General features: G+C 43.1%; 1 long non-coding RNA gene across 1 annotated transcript in view; it reads right to left on the bottom strand.

Moving 5' to 3' along the window:
* Positions 1-6,093: 6,093 nt before the first annotated feature.
* LOC106586591 (uncharacterized) overlaps positions 6,094-16,178 on the bottom strand; it is a 37,605-nt gene continuing 27,520 nt past the window's right edge. Inside the window, exons 2-3 of the long non-coding RNA XR_014382627.1 lie at positions 11,479-13,582; positions 6,094-11,239 (exon numbers count right to left, since the gene is read on the bottom strand). This is a non-coding gene — a long non-coding RNA (uncharacterized LOC106586591). The remainder of the gene's footprint in view (positions 11,240-11,478; positions 13,583-16,178) is intronic.

Raw genomic sequence — 16,178 nt, 5'->3', positions numbered from 1 at the left:
CTCCATGGTGCCACAGTGTTTACTAAACTCGACCTCCGGAATGCCTACCACCTTGTCTGCATCAGAGAAGGGGACGAGTGGAAAACGACGTTAAACACACCACTTCGACATTTAGAGTATTTGGTTATGCCTTTTGGTCTCACTAACGCCCCTGCTGTTTTTCAGAGCCTGGTTAATGATGTCCTGAGGGATGTCACTGGGCGTTTTGTCTATGTGGATGGCATTCTTTTTCGAAGGACCTTGAGGCTCACAAGCAACACGTCCACCAAGTTCTCCAAAGACTATTGGAGAATAAGCTATTTGTTAAGGCTGAGAAATGTGAGTTTCATGTTTCCTCTGTGTCCTTCTTGGGTTACATTATTGCTCAAGGACAGCTACGAATGGACCCTGCCAAGGTTAGAGCAGTCAGAGTGGCCTGTGCCTGCGTATCTGAAGCAGTTACAGTGTTTCCTGGGGTTTGCCAATTTTTTTTTTTAACAATTCATCCGTGACTACAGTCGTTTGGCAGCTCCTCTCACCACTCTCACCTCCACTCCATTGGTCCCCTGAGGCAGAGGCAGCGTTTTGGGAACTCAAGCACTGCTTCACTTCTGCTCCAATCCTTACCCAGCCAGACCCAGAACTCCAGTTTGTCCTCGAGGTGGACGCTTCCGACACCGGTGCAGTCCTGTCTCAACGTTCTCCCTCGGATTCACCCTCCATCCTTGTGCCTTCTTGTCCCGCAAGCTCTCGCCTGCAGAGAGAAATTTTGACATAGGTAACCGTGAACTCCTGGCTGTTAAGCTGGCTCTTGAGGAGTGGCGTCGCTGGTTACAGGATTCGGTCCTTCCATTCATTGTGTGGACAGATCACAAAAATGTAGCCTACATCCAGACCGCCAAACGTCTGAACTCTCAGCAGGCCAGGTGGGCATTGTTTTTTGGAAGATTCAAATTCACACTCCCTTATCGCCCCGGATCTAAGAATACCAAGCCTGACGCCCTCTCCCGTCTGTTCACCACAGACAACACAAGTTCCGAGCTAGAAACCATTATGCCATCCTCCTGCATCGTTGCTGCTGTTTCCTGGGAAATTGAGTCCCGTGTTCGTCAGGCTCAGCTGAACCAGCCTGATCCTAGAAACGGTCCTAGTAAGGCTCTGTTTGTGCCAGATTCAGTTCGTTCTGATGTTCTTCAATGGGGCCATTCTACTCACCTCACCTGTCACCCTGGTGTGAACCGGACTGCCGCCTTCCTGCGTCAGCGATTTTGTGGCCCACCATGTAGAAATACACTCGGGAATTCATCTCAGCCTGCTCGGTCTGTGCTCGGAACAAAACCTCCACCAAACCTACATCTGGTCTGCTTCGTCCTCTTCCCATGCCCAGTCGCCCTGGTCACACATAGCTTTGGACTTCATCCCTGGGCTTCCCCCATCGAATGGTAACTCAGTCATCCTCACTATTATCGACCGATTTTTCTAAAGCGGCTCACTTCATTCCCCCGTCCAAGCTTCCTTCCTCCTGGGAGACTGCGGACCTTCTGGAATCCCATGTCTTGTGGCTGCATGGCATCCCTAGTGACATTGTTTCTGACAGAGGACCCCAGTTTACATCCCAGGTATGGAGAGCCTTCTGCACAGCTCTGGGCATTAATGTCAGCCTTTCATTTGGATATCACCCCCAGACCAACGGCCAGACCGAGCGGGCCAACCAGGAGTTGGAAACTGCAATACACTGTGACTTCGGCTAACCCTTCCTCCTGGAGTGCCCAGCTACCCTGGGTGGAAAATGCCCACAACACCCTCATCAACGCCTCATCAGAAATGTCTCCCTTTGAGTGTGCTCTGGGTTACCAACCTGCCTTGTTCCCTGCCCAAGTGGTCGAAGTAGCGGTGCCCTCAGTCCAGGACCACATTCGCCGTTGTCGTCGCACCTGGAGGAGGGACCAGGCTGCCCTTCTTCATGCCTCCGTTGGTTGCTTCAGCCCCAGTCTACACTCCAGTTCAAAAGGTATGGCTTTCATCTAAGGACTTGCCCCTGAAAGTGGTTTCCACTTATCCTCTCATTGCAGTTACTGCTCTGTCTCTGGCTCCTGTCTCCTGTTCCACATCTCACCACCCAACTACCTTGCACTGGATTTTACTCACCACCACTACCTTGGATTTCCCTCGGGACCTGTTTACCCTGTTCTACTCAGCTAACTCCAACCTCAGTCTCCACATCTGTTTTTTCTGCAACTCATCCGAGCATCCCCGGATCTGCACTCCATATCTCTCTGTGTAACAATAAATATTATGGTTCATTCATCCCTGTTTCCTCATCTGAGTCTGCTCTTGGGTTCCCCTGTCTCACTCCGCATAACACCGCTCGGGAAGGAGACGCTTTCTGTCTCCTAGAGAGGAACATACTTTGGTGCAAAAAATGCATATCAATCCCAAAACAACAGCAAAGGACCTTGTGAAGATGCTGGAGTACACAGGTACAAATGTATCTATAGCCACAGTAAAACGAGTCCTATATCGACATAACCTGAAAGGCCGCTCAGCAAGGAAGAAGCCACTGCTCCAAAACCGCCATAAAAAAGCCAGACTACGGTTTGCAACTGCACATGGGGACAAAGATCGTACTTTTTGGAGAAATGTCCCCTGGTCTGATGAAACAAATAGAACTGTTTGGCCATAATGACCATTGTTATGTTTGGAGGAAAAAGGGGGAAGCTTGCAAGCCGAAGAACACCATGCACGGGAGTGGCAGCATCATGTTGTGGGGGTGCTTTGCTGCAGGAGGGACTGGTGCACTTCACAAAATAGATTGCATCATGAGGAGGGAAATGATGTAGATATATTGAAGCAGCATCTCAAGACATCAGTCAGGAAGTTAAAGCTTGGTCACAAATTGGTCTTCCAAATGGACAATGACCCCAAGCACACTTCCAAAGTTGTGGCAAAATGGCTTAAGGACAACGAAGTCAAGGTATTGGAGTGGCCATCACAAAGCCCTGAACTCAATCCTATAGACAATTTGTGGGCAGAACTGAAAAAGCGTGTGCGAGCAAGGAGGCCTACAAACCTGACTCAGTTACACCAGCTCTGTCAGGACGAATGGGCCAAAATTCACCCAATGTCAGTAAATGCTAGGAGTGGTGGTAAGAGTCAGGCGCAGAGAGCAGAGGTAAGGAAATAATGTGTTTATTCCGTAAAAGACAAAAACGGTCGACGCCAACACAACCGGCGTGAAATGCGAAGTGCCCAGAACAACAGGTACACAGCACGCACATAAAATAACACTAGTCGATCGCCAGCACATCCAATAACAAAAACACACTATGACGCAAATAATCCATTACAAACCTGGGCGGGCTACACAGGCTTAAATAACCATAAATCAAGAGAACCAAATGAGGAACAGGTGCAAACAAGACATACCAAACGAAAAGGAAAAAGGGATCAGCGGCGGCTAGTAGGCCGGCGACGACGACTGCCGAGCGCTGCCCGAGCAGGGAGGGGAGCCACCTTCGGTGGGATTCGTGACACCGAACTTATTGTGGGAAGCTTGTGGAAGGCTAACTGAAACGTTTGACCCAAGTTAACCAATTTAAAGGCAATGCTACCAAATACTAATTCAGTGTATGTCAACTTCTGACCCACTGGGAATGTAATGAAAGAAATAAAAGCTGAAATAAATAATTCTCTCCACTATTATTCTGACATTTCACATTCTTAAAATAAAGTTGTGATCCTAACTGACCTAAGACATGGAATTTTTACTAGGATTAAATGTCGGAAATTGTGAAAAACTGAGTTTAAATGTATTTGGCTAAGGTGTATGTAAACTTCCGACTTCAACTGTAGGTGTTCCTTTTGTCCAAGTGGGAAAGGGCAGTGTGGAGTGCGATATAGACTGTGTCATCTGTGGATCTGTTGGTGCAGTATGTGAATCGGAGTGGGTCCTGGGATGATGGTGTTGATGTGAGCCATGACCAGCCTTTCAAAGCATTTCATGGCTACAGATGTGAGTGCTACGGGGCGATAGTAATTTAGAGTAGTTACCTTGGCGTCCTTGGGTACAGGGACTATGGTGGTCTGCTTGAAACATGTAGGTATTACAGACTGGGTCAGGGAGAGGTTGAAAATGTCAGTGACTTGCCAGTTGGTCAGCGCATGCTCAGAGTACACGTCCTGGTAATCGGTCTGGCCCTGCAACCTGTTTCAAGGTCTTACTCACATCAGCTACAGAGTGATCACACAGTCGTACGGAATAGCTGGTGTTTTCACACATGGTTCAGTGTTGCTTGCCTCGAAGAGAGCGTAGACGGCATTTAGCTCATCTGGTAGGCTCGCATTACTGGGCAGCTCACAGCTGGGTTTCCCTTTGTAATCCGTAATAGTTGATGGCATCTCCCTGCCTGTGATGCTATCAAGTGCACCCAGCTCCCAAAAACAAAACATCAGGCTATTGTCCCATTACACACACACATACGAATCATACACACAGACATAAACATGATTGGATAGGATTGAGATGTGTGGTTTCTGTTCTTGTCTTTTAATCCTCTGCCACAGAAACAATGTCTCAAACTCTGTGTGGATGCTGAATGTCCAACAACTATCTGAAGGAAGCCTGGAGTGTGGCTCAAACTGGGCATGTATCTACACAGTGCACAAAACATTAGGAACAGCTTCCTAATATTGAGTTGCAACCCCTTTTACCTTCAGAACAGCATCAATTCATCGGGGCATGGAATTTACAAGGTGTCGAAAGCGTTTCACAGGGATACTGGCCCATGGTGACTCCAATGCTTCCCACAGTTATGCACCAGGCTGCTAGTCATTTTTGATACACACTGGAAACTGTCGAGTGTGAACAACCCAGCAGCATTGCAGTTATTGACCCAGCTCAAAGGCACTTAGATTTTTCTGTCTTGCCCATTCACCCCTGAATGCCACACATATATAATCCATGTCTCGAGGGATCATAGCTTTCACCTGGATTCACCTGGTCAGTTTATGTTATGTAAACTCAGTGTTTGTGTGTGTTTTATCTCCCATTCTGTGCTTGGGGTCCACACAGCTTGTGAACTCTTAACTCACTGTAGCTGGACGTGGTATGCACAGACGAGAAGCTTCACCTGGGGAGAGAGGAGTCCATCAATCAAATGTTATTTATATAGCTCTTTTAACAACTTGTCAGTCTTTTACAATAACTTGGACTAGAGCCCCTCTCACCATGGCTATGAGTTACGCTGTGTGTGTGTGTGTGTGTATATATGTATGTGTACCTTGGTTGTAGGTGACTCTGCCAGGCGAATCAACAGTTTGTTGATGCCTGGCACTGGGCTGAATGAGTAGATAAAGTGACTATCCTGTGGGGTGTAATTGAAAGAGGAAAATATCAGTGACATGATTCAATCAACTAACTATGAAGTAGAACAAAAAATAAAATCAACCGTTCTCCAGACCTCCAGGCCAGGAGTACTCCTGATAGAGTGAGACTCACCAGGAAGATGGGCAGCTGGAACATGTCGTTCAGCACCGTGGCATGAACACTGTAGTGCCCGCACAGCCTGGCTGTGATCTCACTCAGGAAGTTAGCAAGGAAAAGTAAGAGCAAGATACCAGAGCCTGGAAAGAGAAAGGAAGGAGAGGGAGACCGAGATTATGATGAAAAGCTTTCCCCCAAACAAGAGCAGCAATCCAAATGTACTGCATCTGTATAATTGTTTAAAGTATTAAAGGGACAGATCACTTTTTTGAAGGTTTAGCTTATTTTCAACTTACCTAGGGTGTTGTGGAAGTCTGGAAGTCTATGGGTATCTGCTAGCATCCTATTAAATACCCATAGACTTCCAGTCATAGTGCTAATGCTAGTTAGCATTGGCTCACAAAACTACCTCTTAATCCTTCATACTGGACACAGATACATAAAAATAGTATCCACGAGTTCATCTGACTGTGGGGAAGTAAATAAAGGGCCTCATTGCCAAAATCCTGAAGTATCCCTTTAAATCTCAAAACTGTTGTTTTCCATAATTGTTATTGGTACAATTCTAAATCCCTGTTGGAACATCAAGTAGGCTGTATGAATATTCTCAGAACTGAAATAACATTTGAAAGTTTACATCAAGTAACAATTTATTAACCAAGCAAATATAGTATCTTACATTTACAGTACACAATGAGCACCAGGGGGCAACAAAAGGCAGCTTAATAAGAAATACATACTGAAGAAAAACCACTCTTAATGATGTCCATGTCTTTAGATAGTAAATTGTGGGGTGTGTAACAACAGACCCTATACAAGTCAGCCTTAATGTTAAACTTAAACAGCTGTTGTGAAATCAATATGGTTAAGACAGTAGTGAATAATAGAAATATTAATATAAAAAGTGTAAATGTTTATATTAGACAAGCAATAAAACAATTACATGGAACACTAGAGCCTTATAATCTACATCATATTTAGCAGGAAAGACAGGTACAATAGGAATAGGTTCTGTGTGATTCTCTGAAACCAATTCCACACGTAGAACAAAGGAACCAATTCCAATTGGCAAAATCACATTTACAATAGTAACTTTTGGTCAAAGGCGTGGATTGGAGAACCAAAAACGGCCTGAAATTGGATGGGAAGTCAACCAACATTATATTAAAAGTTACTAGTGACCATAAATGATTGTGGGGCGATAGCCTCCACAATATAGTATGAATTGATTGAGGGTGTGTTCGTAAATTCATTTTGGTTATTTACGATTTCAGAGCACTCTCCCTTGAGTGTGCCAGAGCGCACAATAACCCACGATTTTTTCATTGTTACAACTGTTGAATAACTGATGAACTTACGAACGCGCAACACCCGTTGAATATGACAGTTGTCAGTAAAGGTTGGCAAAAAACAGAATTAAATTGTTGCTAGCAGTTACACAGTTACAGTCACTAACGCTCTAGATAACAAGCTCTGCTAGGGCGAGTTAAATGGTCAGAGTGAGTTCGCTCCTTTGTGTCTGGAAGTAGCTAGTAGGCTAACCAACTTTAGCAAGCTAACCAACTGCCGTTGTGAGACAGCTCTCACGTGTTCATTTCTTTACAATAAATACCAGCAAAGGATGTGCTACCTTTTTTGTAGCATTTCTACAATGCATTTCTACAAGTTCTAACACTAGATCGGTTGCTCGGCAACAACACAGCATTTATTGATTAACAGCTTGAATACCACCATATAGCTAGCTATCTACAGTAGCCTAGATTTGTTTGCATACATTTCTTATGTCTAGCAGCCTGGTGCAAGCGGGCTGCACCAGGCTGCTAGTCATAAGAAATGTATGCAAACAAATCTAGACTACTATAGAGAGCTAGCTATATGGTGGTATTCAAGCTGTTAATCAATAAATGCAATGTCACTTGTTAAATCCACTTCAATCAGTGTAGAGGAAGGGGAGGAGACCAGTTAAAAGGATTTTTAAGCCTGGAGACAATTGGAGACATGGATTATGCATGTGTGCCATTCAGAGGGTGAATGGGCAAGACAAAAGATTTGTGCCTTTGAACAGAGTATGGTAGTAGGTGCCAGGCGCACCGTTTTAAGTGCTTCAAGAACTGCAAGGCTGCTGGGTTTTTCACAAATTGTCCACCACCCAAAGGACATCCAGCCAACTTGATACAACTGTGGGAAGCATTGGAGTCAACATAGGTAGGCTAGCATCCCTGTGAAACAATTGACACCTTGTAGAGTCCATGCCCCGACGAATTGAGGCTGTTCTGAGGGCAAAAGGGGGTGCAACTCAATATTAGGAAGGTGTTCCTAATGTTTTTTACACTTAGTGTAAGTGAGAAGTAGACATTGGTCTGAAGCCAAACCCATCAGCCATAACTCACGCTGCTTCAGGATTCTCCACACTTCTTTCAAAGAGTTTACTTGAATACTGCCAATGACTGGAACGAACTGCAAGTCACTGAAGCTGGAGACTTATTTCTCCCTCACTAACTATAAGCATCAGCTGTCAGAGCAGCTTACCGATCACTGCACCTGTACACAGCCCATCTGTAAATAGCCCACCCAACTACCTCATCCCCATATTGTTATTTTTTTGCTATTTTGCACCCCAATATCTCGACTTACACATCATCATCTGCACATCGATCACTCCAGTGTTAATGCTAAATTGTAATTATTTCACCACTATGGCCTATTTATTGCCATACCTCCCTAATCTTACTACATTTGCAGACACTGTATATAGTTTTTCTATTGTGTTATTGACTGTACGTTTGTTTATCCCCTGTGTAACTCTGTTGTTGTTTTTGTCGCACTGCCTTGCTTTATCTTGGCCAGGTCGCAGTTGTAAATGAGAAATTGTTCTCAACTGGCCTACCTGGTTAAATAAAGGTGAAATATATATATTTTTTTAAATACTCCCAGTCACCTTGGGAGAAGGGTGGAAAATCGGAAATGCAGCCATAAATGGGCCCTTTGCTGTGATCTGAAAGTGTCACTGACTTTGCCCGGTGCAATAGGTGGACAGATTTGTCCCTTTTCAGAACCTTTCAATGGTCCTGAAGCGCACACTCTGCCCACTTGGCAAGCCTAATCAACAGCACCTTTTGACTAAAGCAACTCACCAGGACTGAGATGGCTCACTGGGTCATGCAGCTGTGGGAATCTGGCTTAGTAATGAAAATGAATGTCAGCTCTAGATGCAAATATCCACAAAAACTAGCATGATTGAAAGGAATGATAAAAACGCTGTTTTAAAAAAATATATAAAAACAACTACTGATACACCAGTAACTAGGAATACTAGCTATCTAGCTAACGTTAATAACATAAGTAAAATATCCATGATAATAAATCCAACCATGCTTCAAAATGCATGGATGTAGATAGTGTATGCATGTAGGCCATGCAGTGGAGGCTGCTGAGGGGAGGACGGCTCATAATAATAGTCAGAACGGAGTGAATGGAATGGCCAACACATGGAAACCATATGTTTGATGTATTTGATACCATTTCACTGATTCCGCCTTCAGCCACTACGATGAGCCCGACCTCCCCAATTAAGGTGCCACCAACTTCCTGTGATGCCATGTATTTATAATCCATTAAAAGTCACACAAATTTCAAATGGAATAACCCGCTAAATTCACAAGTTTGCTGGTCAGTTGTTTAACTCAAAACCTAACCTACACATATACATTAGTTACACATACAATGGTACAGGCAAGAATACACAAAACATTTTGTACATCTGGATCCAGATCAATTTGGTGAAGTATACCATTAGTGTGATCTAAAAGGTAAAGTTATCAGTTTAACGGTCTAGGTTTGCACAACTTTCATCTACAAAGTAAAAAAAAAACTATTAACTGTAATTGGTACATGTAATCTATTAATGTTGAACATATATTTAGTGCTCATGCATAATATTTCACTATGTAGCCTAGATGCTACAGATAGGCCTACTTGTGGATTTGTTTCTCTCAATACAATAGAGTAACGCAATATTATTTTCAATTATATTTTATCATTTCTATGACTCCAAGTATTGATTCTCAATCGATTCTGAATTTATTTTGCTAGGAAGTTAACGTTAGCTAGCGCTAGTTGGCTATACCTGCGCCAAAAGGTCCAGTATTTTTCATTCTCCACCTTGTTCTCCAACTTCTTTTTAGATGGGGAGCCAACATGTTTTCAGCACTTTTACTTCCATGACTGAACAAAAATCGTTTTCTCATGTCTCTCTCCTGTCCTTCTGCAGCAGACATGGTGAGCAATATGTTTGAAACATCAAATCGCAATAAAATCAAAGTATCGAATCGCAGTCCTTATAGAATCGTGAGAATCGCAATATATATACACATGTGTATATATATAGTATTGGCACCAAAGTATTGTGATAAAATCGTACTGTTAGGTCCCTAGCAATTCCCAGGACTAACAGATACGTAGGTAGAATAAAGTAGGTAGTGACATTATAAAATTGTTACATAATTATTGCTTTACAATGTCAGATCAGAGTGAGCAAAGATGGTCAGATTAAATCAAAAGCGTTGAAACTAGTTCAAAGTAATCATAAGTACAGATAAACTGGAAGATCTTCTGGAAGTCCCAACGGCACCTTTGGTTTCTGTTGCACCCCTGGTTTCTGTGTCCCTGGACTTTGTTTTTCATGGTCCATGTTTTGTTTGCCTGAAATATGCCTCCTGCACATTGTCATTAATGTGTTATGCACATAGTTTTTTACATCTTTCCATGTTCTGCCTTGTAGAACTGGTTCAGCTGCAATACATGCATCACATTCTGTTTTACCTGGAATCTTCATCAGTTTAGTGAAGTCTCCTAGCTGCCGCCTGACTGCAGCCTGAGCCTCATCACTCCATATCTTCTGCTTCCTTTGTGTTGCCACAGCAACAGGACCTGCCTCTAGTCTCTCCTCTTGATCCTGTGCAGGTACAGTCCTTGTTCCACCAACCTCTTCCTTAGCAATCTTTGCCGATTCTTTCTTTGTCCATTTTCTGGGGTCCACTCTTGTAAGGCCCTTCTTCCTTTTAATAGATTTTACTGTGTTGTGCACATAGTTTTTGATGTCCCTCCAAGTCCTGTCTCGTACAGCTGGTTCATTGTGGAGGCATACTTCACAGTCCCGTTTACCTGGAACCTTCATCATTGAGATAAAGTGTCCCAACTGACGCTTCACCGCAGCCTTAGCCGCATCACTCCACGGCCTCACAGGACTTGTCCGCGCAGGAACTGTCCTGACAGGAAGTTTCTGCGTTGGAAGTGTCTGTGCATGAAGTGTTGGCGTAATAACTGTATGCGCAGGAAGTGTCTGTGCAGGAAGTGTCTGTGCAGGATATGTTCCTGCAGGATATGACCTTGCAGGATTAGTGCCCGAAGCATATGATGTTGCAGGAGATGAAAGGCCATAAGGACTTGCAGGATATGATCTTGCATGATGAGTCCCTGCGGTATATGTCCCTGCAACATATGAACCTGCTGGATAGGTCCCTGCAGGATGTGTCACGGTAGGATATGCCCTCGCAGAATCTGTCCCCGCAGAATATGACCTCGCAGAATGTGATCCTGAAGGATATGACTTCTCAGGATATGTCCCAGCATGATATGACCTTGAAGGCTGTGCCTCCACAGTATATGACTTCGCTGAATATGTCTCTGTAGGATATGATGACCCAGTAGGACATGTCTCGGTAGGATATGTCCTTCCAGTATCTGTCCCCGCTGGATATGTCCCTGCAGAAGATGTCCCTATGAAATGAATAGAAACAGAAGAAAAGGATTCATGAACATGTGCCATTATCATATATTGTGAAGAGGAACAGAGCAAACACTATAGAGTAATAAGTTGCCAGCTTCTCAAAAATGTAGGTCTAGTGAACATGTAAATGTGCAAAAACAACAGATTTTTCCACTGAATTTATCATTTAACCCCTTAAAACACAATGGACATTTTTCTCCAAATACCCTGTAAAGCAACTAATACTCACCATATGTAGGAGAAACAACCCTTTCCTCAGATGGCCCTGGAATTACCACTGGAACCTGATCCATTGCAAGCAGCAATTTGCTGATTTCTGCTAGATGTGCTGCATTTTCAGAGAGCCTGTAGTACTCTTTATGGACCTGGGTGTCATGTCCCAATAACTTTGCCACCTGATCCAATTCACTTTCATTCAAGTTTAGTATTTGGCAATGGATAGCAACCTCTTTCCTCACTGTCGCATGGATCAGACTTTCAGGATTCTTTGCATCACACTCATGTGCACACTTCCTCAGACAGTCAAACCCTCTGATGTAGCTTGCTGCATCCAGGCTACGTGCAAAGACATAAGGGTTGTCCTTTGACACACCAACTTTGTCTCTGTTTGCAATAAGGATCTCAAGAGATGAGATCATCCTCTCTGTTAGTAGGACTGGCATTTTCCTACCATTTTTGCCTTCTATTTCCAACCTGGTTAATTTGTCGTCACCAAGCTCCTGCTCCAGCCTTGAGAGGCTATTGAAAATGTCTGCACTAGCTGGAGCTTTCTTCCTGTTTGTGTACGTTTCCAACAGCATTTTCGCAACTTCCCCTGTCCTTTTTCTGTTGAAGAGAGCTATTTCTGCAAGAAGAGTTTCATTGAGCTTTTTCCAGACAGCGTTGGTGGGGTTCTCCAGCAATTCTTTCTTCGCTGTGTCCTCTGCAACCTTGAGAAACTTCTGAAGTTTGATCAAATCCTCAGTTAGTGAAGACACATCAACTTCATCACACTGAGGGACAGCACTGAGGGATAGACCGGAAAAACAGTTATTCCAATCGTTTTCAAGTAGTTCAATAAACCTTTTGGCTTGTTCCTCTGCCTCACGGTCCTCTGTCATACGACTCTCCCCAAAAGCTATTTCAGTAGCTCTTTTCAAGGAATAGCCAATCTTTAAAGCAAGAGATGGGGTCTTGTACCTGTCGGAGGCAGGGTCATGACCACTCATTTTCCTGGCAGCATGAACGGCCAATTTGAATTTGGATGGTACACATACTTCATGCAGATATTGAACACCACAGTCCATCTCATTTACAGCAAGTACAAATCTAGCCAATTCCCTCATTTTTGAACCAATGTAAGTAAACTGTGACTTGGCATGACCATGCTTTGCAGATAGTGCATTGCCATATTTACATATCAGGGGATCATTTTTGATGTGGCATAAGATGTCATCTTGATTCATATTGTGTATTATTTCTTCACATCCTCCAGTAGAATAGACAGGCAATGGAACAAGTTGAGAGGACCCAGCCTGGATCCTCACTCTTTTTCCTCCCCTTGTTTCATCTTGTCCTTTTCTAGCGTTACATGTGCTCTCATGCTTCCATAAATCAATTTTGGTGAAAAAAGCTAAGCAGTGTTGGCAGGGCAGGCAGTCATGCACAGAAACACCATCGTAAGATGGTCTACACTTTCTCACAATTTCCCCATCTCCACTTTGAAGAACTTCTAAGTTGTGTTGATAGTTGCCTTTGTTACGGAGTTGGTCAAGCAAGAGAGACCTGATTTTGGAGAGTTCTGGGAAGCTGATAGCATGAGCAACAGCTTCTTCTTCTGCGTGCATCCTTTCTAAATGTCTTGCAATGTTGTGGTGTGGTTCATTGCAATACAGGCAGAAGGGTTTTTTGTCCAATTTTCTTTTACCATCATCTGTCGTATCACATGCACTGACTGTCAATTTTGTGCTGGAACGTAGGCTTGACCTTGTACCTTTCCGTGGAGCAAACTTCTTGAGGCGAGGTTTTTTAGCTTGTGCTGCTTTTTGGGGGGACAGCTCAGATTCACTATTATCGCAGGGGCTTTCTGCATTAGATGGAAGAGGATCTGAACCACTTGGGAGGTTTGAATCCAGTCTTTGTCCTTCTACTTCATCACCTGAACTGTTATCATCACTTGAACTGCTCTCTTCAGCACTATTTTTTATGTCACATAAAGCTCTCTCCATGTCATATAAAGTCTTCTCCACATCACTTGAAGTCTTCTCTTCATTGTGTAGAGGATTTCCTTTCTCGTGTAAAGGATTCTCTTCCTGGTGTTCCCCATCCATCGTTTAGGCTGCTACCATCTGCACCTACACAAAACACAGCATAGGTTAGGAGAAACCCATCATCATAAGCCTAGTACATGGTAAGAATGTTGAATGGAAGTATCCCAGGTACAAGCTGTGCGTATGTGAAGAAATAGGAATATAGCCAATCACTGTTTAGGCGAGCAGGTTGATTACAAAGTAATCATAAATGAGCTCTGCTCAGGGTTTCCATTAGCCGGTAATTGCGGGCATCTATTTTTTTTACCGGCCAAACTGACCGGGAGAAAAAGAAAAAAATCCCTTTGCAAAATAATGCTTAATTGATAGACAAATCTGACAATCGTAAATACATTTGACAGTCATGCTTATTGGTCAATTTGTTAAATATTGTGGAATTAAATTGGGGCATGTGTATCTATTTTTTGCGGAATACCACTTGTCAGACAGCGCTAGAGCTGCAGCTCACCAGCTCATTGTTGCTGGAATAAAATATGTGCTTTTATAATAGCGCAACAATACGATTGCATTTTAAAAACAGTTTTGATGGCCACGATTAAAAAGAGCTACTATTTTTATTTATCCTATTTGCCATGTATAGGCAACGGTAGGCTATCAGCATGTCACCAACCACTTTGCAATGTGAGCTGGAGGCAGTATGCATTTTGAAAACATATACTTAATTGATGAAACCTGAACGTTTTACTTATGAGGCATGTCTTACATTGCTTCAATGTAGCCTAGGCAAAATCTGACCATAGAAACATGGAGGCAATGATTTCATAAAAACTTCCTCATATGCCATTGAAACCATGCATTTCTCTCCTGTTCTATTGGTTTTCATATCAACTTTCTTTCATTGTCCAGAAGCCAAAAGGCACAATCCTAGTCATGTACACAACATGTAAAGTGTATGTCCCATGTTTCATGAGCTGAAATAAAAAAAATCCCTGACATTTTCCATACGCACAAAAATCTTATATCTCAAATTTTGTGCACAAATTTGTTTACATCCCTGTTAGTGAGCATTTCTCCTTTGCCAAACTAATCCATCCCCCAGACAGGTGTAGCAGATCAAGAAGCTGATTAAACAGCATGATCATTACACAGGTGCACCTTGTGTTGAGGACAATAAAAGGCCACTTTAAAATATGAAGTTTTATCGTCACACAACACAATGCCACAGATGTCTCAAGTTTTGAGGGAGTGTGCAATTTGCATGTAGACTGCAGGAATGTCCATCAGAGCTGTTGCCAGAGAATTGAATGTTCATTTCTCTACAATAAGCTGCCTCCAACATCATTTTAGAGAATTTGGCAGTACACCCAACCGGCCTCACAACCGCAGATCACGTGTAACCACTCCAGCCCAGGACCTCCACATACGGCTTCTTCACCTGTGGGATCGTATGAGACCAGCCACACGGACAACTGATGAAACTGAGGAGTATTTATGTCTTTAATAAGGCCCTTTTGTGGGGAAAAACTAATTCTGACTAGCTGGGCCTGGCTCCCAAGTGGGTGGGCCTATGCCCTCCCAAGACCACCCATGGCTGGGCCCCTGCCCAGTCATGTGAAATCCATAGATTAGGGTCTATTTTATTTATTTCAATTGACTGATTTCCTTATATGAACTGTAACTCAGTAAAATCGTTGAAAATGTTGCATGTTGCGTTTATATTTTTGTACAGTATATTAGCAACCCATCCTAGTTGTTGCATCTTGTTACGTGAATAGGTTATATGGTTTCTGAGTGAAATCATTTAGTCAAACCTTTAATCATATAATTTCCATTACACATCTTTAGATTCCCCCTCTTTCTAAGTTTCTAACCTGTTAGGGCTAGGGGGCAGTATTGACACGGCCGGATAAAAAACGTACCCGATTTAATCTGGTTACTACTCCTGCCCAGTAACTAGAATATGCATATAATTATTGGCTTTGGATAGAAAACACCCTAAAGTTTCTAAAACTGTTTGAATGGTGTCTGTGAGTATAACTGAACTCATATGGCAGGCAAAAACCTGAGAAGATTCCTTACAGGAAGTGCCCTCTCTGACAAGATCTTGTTCTTCTTGTCTCTGTTTATTGAAGACTGAGGATCTTTGCTGTAACGTGACACTTCCTACGGCTCCCATAGGCTCTCAGAGCCCGGGAAAAAGCTGAATGATATCGAGGCAGCCCCAGGCTGAAACACATTATCGCGTTTGGATAGTGGCCGGTCAGAGTACTCTGAGACTCAGGCTCGTGCACGAGGGCACGATATGTTTTTATTTTCTATCTCTTTGTACGTATACACGCTTTCCCGGTCGGAATATTATCGCTTTTTTACGAGAAAAATGGCATAAAAATTGATTTTAAACAGCGGTTGACATGCTTCGAAGTACGGTAATGGAATATTTAGAATTTTTTTGTCACGAAATGCGCCATGCTCGTCACCCTTATTTACCCTTTCGGATAGTGTCTTGAACGCACAAACAAAACGCCGCTATTTGGATATAACAATGGATTATTTGGGACCAAACCAACATTTGTTATTGAAGTAGAAGTCCTGGGAGTGCATTCTGACGAAGAACAGCAAAGGTAATAACATTTTTCTTATAGTAAATCTGACTTTGGTGAGTGCTAAACTTGCTGGGTGT

The sequence above is a fragment of the Salmo salar genome, chromosome 25 (assembly GCF_965601325.2).
Source record: "Salmo salar chromosome 25, fSalSal1, whole genome shotgun sequence".
NCBI classification, from domain to species: Eukaryota; Metazoa; Chordata; class Actinopteri; order Salmoniformes; family Salmonidae; genus Salmo; species Salmo salar.
The sequence above is the reverse complement of the archived record's forward strand: the minus strand, read 5'-3'. Positions and strand labels throughout refer to the sequence as shown.